This window comes from Prinia subflava, chromosome 3 (genome assembly GCF_021018805.1).
Source record: "Prinia subflava isolate CZ2003 ecotype Zambia chromosome 3, Cam_Psub_1.2, whole genome shotgun sequence".
Taxonomy (NCBI): domain Eukaryota; kingdom Metazoa; phylum Chordata; class Aves; order Passeriformes; family Cisticolidae; genus Prinia; species Prinia subflava.
The window spans coordinates 13,004,822-13,010,469 of record NC_086249.1 but is presented as its reverse complement, the minus strand read 5'-3'; the positions used below and the strand labels follow the sequence as shown (position 1 = coordinate 13,010,469).

At 38.8% G+C, this 5,648-nt stretch overlaps 1 pseudogene; it reads left to right on the top strand.

The window, feature by feature from the left end:
- The first annotated feature begins 674 nt into the window (after positions 1 to 674).
- Positions 675 to 1,619, top strand: LOC134548519 (inositol-pentakisphosphate 2-kinase-like; annotated as a pseudogene).
- Positions 1,620 to 5,648: the final 4,029 nt, after the last annotated feature.

Sequence of the window (5,648 nt, the reverse complement as noted above, 5' to 3'; positions counted from 1 at the left end):
TTTAGGGTGTGTATATGAAATAAGGAATTTTCTGACTTGCACTCATGGTCTGTAGTGGATAGTTAGCAGGCAAAGCCATTCTTTTATACTGGTTATTTTTTCTATCATCATCAACTTGGAAGTGCTTCTGCCCTGTCATTATGCACATCACATTTTGTTTTTTCCATAGACATTTATGAAAGGAAATGAAAATAACTAGGACCTTCAAAATGATCTGATTTTTATTTCACAAGTTACAGGTTTTTTTATCACTACAGTATCTTTTGTGCCCTTTTATGCATCCTCTGGTGTGTGCACATACATGCAAAAAAACCCCACTCACAATGACAACAAGATCCCTGCAAGGGAGATGAGATGTGATATGCAGCTATGGATTGTTATTTGAGTCCTTGGAGAGAATGCTAAAGATGAATAGTAATAAAAGCTTATTTATATTTTCTGCCTTATTTGACTCTTCTTACCTATTCTCCTTTCCAGTATTTCATATTAGTATTACTGGCCTCAGGCTCTATCTATTTCATTGCTTTAATTGCTGATATTTTTGAAGTACCAAGTAACATCCAAGGCTTTTTTTCTTTCCTGATGGATATTTTAATGGCTATGATAAATATTGCTGGGCATTTAATGGATACTTTAACCCCACTGAAAATCTGTGTACAATAAAAGTGCTTTGCATGACGTGTCCTGAAATACAGACTCCTGGCAGGGATCCTGCCGACTTGTGGAGAGAGAAGCCCATGCTGGAGCAGGATTCTGGCAGGGCTGGTGACCCATGGGGGACTTTGGAGCTGTAGGAGGGGTTAATGGAGGACGTGTCCCACTGGAGAGAGCCCACACTGTAGCAGGGGGCTGTAAGACCCATCAGAGACCAGGACTGTGTCTCTGATGGGAATGTACTTGCACCTCACTTAAAACCTTTCTTTTTTCCCTTCCTGTGGGCTGGTCAGTGGCCCCCACTGCACAAGGACAATTGTTTAGGAATTAATTCTGTGATAACCACAGAACTATTGAGTAGAATCGACATCTGCAGGGCAGGTGACATGAAGACAGTTCCCATTTCACAAGGGAGAAGCAACTGTGAAGTAAGTGCTTTTAATTAGGAGCTAGCAAGAAATGGTAAACATAAATTGGAAAGCTCTGGTTTACCAAGGGATTGTCTCCTTTGCAAAACCCTTCAGGCTCAGGTGCTTGACATGCTGGATATTGAAGGACTCTATCCTTTGTACAGTAGAGTTGAACAGTACTTGGAGGAATTTCCTGAAGAGAGAAGTACATTACAGATAGATGGGCCTTACAATGAAGCATTTTACGAGAAGCTGCTGGACCTTTCCCTGGAAGATGATGGGACAGTGGCATTTGCATTAACAAGGGTACAGCAGTACAGAATAACAGTGACTGCTGAAGACTGCTCCATCATGATTGCCCTTTCCACCTGCCTGCAAGATGAATGCTCTGAGCAAAGACCTGTGGTACTGACATCTGAATCCAGATTCACTTTCTCTGTTTCTGTGCTGGACCTGGACCTCAAGGCCCATTAGGCCATGGCAGGGGACCGTGTGAGGAGCCCTGCACCCAAGGAGACTTCAGTTCTCATTCCTCATCCCCCCGCACCACTCTAGGGGTGCACAAACCAGGAGTAAAGTTGAGCCTGGGAAGAACGAAGGGAGGGGGAGAAGGTGTTTTAAGATTTGGTTTTGTTTCTCATTACCCTGCCCTGATCTCGATGTGTAATAAATTAAACTAATTTCCCCAGTTCAAATCTGCTTTGCCCCTGACAGGAACTGGTGAAGGGGAAGGTGAACTGCCTTGCTCGACCGTGAGCCTTTTGTCCTGTTTTCTCTCCCCTGTCCAGGTGAGGGGAGTGGCAGAGTGGCTTTGGGAGACACCTGGCCTCCAGACAAGATCAACCCTCAACAGGATGGAAACCTGAGAGAGAAGGCATCAAACTGCTGAATGGACCTGGCAAGAGTTTGGGGATTATGAGTTTTAAACAACCAAAATGAAATATAACAGAGGATGCTTCTCTCAACAGGCCATTATTCAATGACCCAAACAGTTAAGAATTATATACATGACTATGCAGAAGTATTTCTTTTTGTGTAGTACAGATTTCTCTGAAGCTGTTTCTTTTTCCAGGTGGTTCTGCCTCACTGCTTTGCTTCTCCTGCCTGTAGTTCTCCAAAAAATGATGAGTTGGAATGAAAGCATTGAGTGGCTAACTTAAGAATGTCTGATCCAGATGAAATGAATTAAACAGGATTATTACTTTCATTCCAATGCTTTTATTACTGTAGCAAAAATGTATTTTTATATGGTTTTAAAACTCATGTCCATTGTTCCTTCATAGCAGCTGTAAGAACTGCAGTCACATATCTTCATTTCTATGATGCCACTTCTTCCCCTCCTGCTTTGCTTATTTGATAACTTGCTTCCTCTATGTCACAATTCTTTTAATCTCATGGACATAAATAACAACTTCTAGCCAGTCAAAGATCATTTCTATTTGGCTTTAATATTTCTGTTTCAAGCTAACTCAAGGTATGTATGTAATGTAAATCTCTGTTCCAGTGAACAACACATAATTTTTGTGCCCTATTTTGAATCTGAATTGTCCATTGTGTAAAGAAAAGGTAAAAACCTCAAAAATAGATCAAAGAGAAAACCAAATTATTTGCGTGAATGGCAAAATAGGATTATAAAAGCCTTTTTTAAGTTGTCAGCACTGCGTCTTTCATTATGTACGTGTTAAGGATGTCTATAAAGAACTGTAGATTTTATTGTAAATATATTCTCTGTAAGTGTGTGTGTATATATATATATGCACAGATGCTTTGACCCTGTACACTGAGAAAAGACCCACTGAGAAATTCTAGTCCTGAATCTGTTGCAGAGTTTCCATTTGCCCTCCCAGGATTGGGGACTGCAAAGGTTTGAAAGTGTGGCAAGTCTCCTGGCTTGTTAACATCTTTTTCATCCTACCAGCTGGGAACTTGACCAGACACAGTTTTATTGTGCATATTTAGGTCAGAATAATTTCTCACAGATGCTCATGTATTTCAATTCCCATTTATGTATCATTTTTACTACCATCTGATATTGTGACCTGCAGTTCGTATTTATTGTCATTACCCAAGCCATCCAGCCTTCTTTAATAATACTAAACAGAAAGTGTGAACAATTATATAGGTTCTTAGAGAAAATGCACACAATCTGAACTGGCTATGCACAGCTGTTAACATTTAAATCCTATCTATAAGTGGAAACAATTATCTTTAAATTCTACATGTAATAAAACCAGCAGAATGCTTCTGGCCTTTTCAGAAATTTGTCTTTGGAAATTAATACTGAAAATGGGTGTTTTCTTCATTATGGTTTTCCTAATACAATCTATGGGGTGGAATGTTTTCCTGGAAGATTTGGGATTTCTATGGGGTGAATCTATGGGAGGGGAATGTACTGTTAGTGTAGGAGTGAGATGTGAGGTCTGGATCCCTGTTATTCAGAAAGACAGACTTTATCTTGAATTTGAAACAAATTAAAAACAAAAACAAAAAAAAAAAGAGTCAGATTTGTGGGAAGAGATTCCAGATTTAAGTACATCCCTTACAGGATGTCACAGCTTTGGGGTGTCAATAAGCATGGACGTGCCCAGACAGGTTCTCCATGGGGCCTGTTTCGTGACTGCAATCAGAAGATCTGTGATGCACACTGAACACACCTTAAGTTCTGCAACTGAAGTTTTATTTTACCATTCTAACTTGTCTTTTCAAAAACCTCTTCCCTGTTACCTCCCTTTCTGCTGCTAAAGGTGGATGGCAGCTGTCTGGAGGCCTTGGCGCTCCATGTTTTTCTTGTCAGTGAAAGTGTTTTCCTGTTGGCATAGACAGACAGAAATATTTTCATGTCATCCTTATGAATTTTCCTCTGATGGACTGGAAGAGTGCAACTGTTAGTTCTCTTAACTGATTCCACCCTTATTTTTAATTTGTGACTTTACAGCTCAGGCATGAATTCTGGCATTTATCCCGGGTGTCTCTCCACCACTGAGAGGGGTACATGTATTGGTGTGTAAGGGACCAAAGGAATGCACTGTGTGAAGTTATCTGCTGTAAATAAAACAAACTTATTTATTATAGCACCTTAAATTAGTGACAGTGATCTTTCATGACCCAGTCATCTTTCTTTTCTCCCAATGACAGAAAAGGACATTTATGACAAATAAATGCAATGAAATTGTTCATACCTATTTATTTTTAAAATACATTGTTTCATGGAGATGTATGTAAATTAGATTCCTGGTGAGGACAGCATTCAGGATCAAGTTTAAACTCTGAGTTTGAAAGTTCAGACTGAAGTACAACATGTATCCACCAGGGTACAAAGAATCAACCTGTGGAAATGTTTATAGGGAGGTCTTAAACAGCAACGAGTTCTGAACATCCAAAGAGCATCTAGTATGGGGAGAAACTTTAGGTAATGAAGTTAAAGACTGAATTTAAGTTTTGACTGGATTGAAATAAAAGCAAAAAAAAAAAAAAAAAAAAGGATGGAAGAAAGGCTATAATTATTGGAAGAACATAATGTGATGCTTAGACAGGATGTGAAATTCACTGAGGAACATATTGCGGCTATAATTAGAGATAGTGTTTCAGTCACTTTAAAAATGAGTCATTAGAGAATGCATTAAAAAGAAAAATTCTGCATCTGTTGGGTCTCCCAGTTGGGACAAAAACATGAGACCTAAAAGGGAAATGCAAATTCTTTCTTCTAAGGAGCTCTGAGGTTAAATTCCAGAAGTGAAGCACAAATAAATCCTTGAAGTTGGAAACAAATAAAAATATGAGTATAGATATCTTGCAATACTTTCCATACATACTTCTAGAACATATACAAGAACACAGATACTTCTCCTACGAGGAGTTGAAATTGATTGCTTAGGGGTTTTACACGGTGTTCCTCTCATATTTCATAATTGTTTCTAATCCTAGACAGGGCAAAATAGTTCCACTGTATGTTTTTGTAAGGTACATTAAATAAGAATAGTTGAGTGACTTGTCTCAGTTCTTCTGTGTCCATCTTCAATATGAAATAAGCTAGATGGAGAACAGCTTTTGCTATTCGTTGCTCATCTACAATAAACAATTTTCAATTAATTTCTTTTCTAATTGTGCTAGGACTAGAGGTGAAAATCACAGATGTCAATTTTTGATTGCATTGGCTTTTGCGAAGAGCTGAATTTTCTGGGGGAGGAGAAGTTTGTGGGAAGGAGGTCAATGCATGTATCTGGCACCACACTGTTTTCAGGCTGTCTGCATGAGGGAACATTCTGCGATAAAATATATTGCCTAGCAATTTTAATCAGATCAGCAAATAAAAGGAAAATGAGCTACACAGTAAAAAAGACAATGCTACCATTTGGTCCAACAATAACGTCTATATCAGAGGTTTTTCAGCCTCTAATATAGATTACCCTGTGGATCTCTTTATTTCAGATACTCATAATCTGTTTTGAGAAATGTTTTTCTATGGAGTTTTGCCACAGACTAAACTTGTGTAGGATTGTAATAAAATAAGATGAGTCTGTGTCAGTGGCCTACCTGGACCAAAAAAACCCCAACCCTGAACAAACAAACAAAAAACCCCAGAAC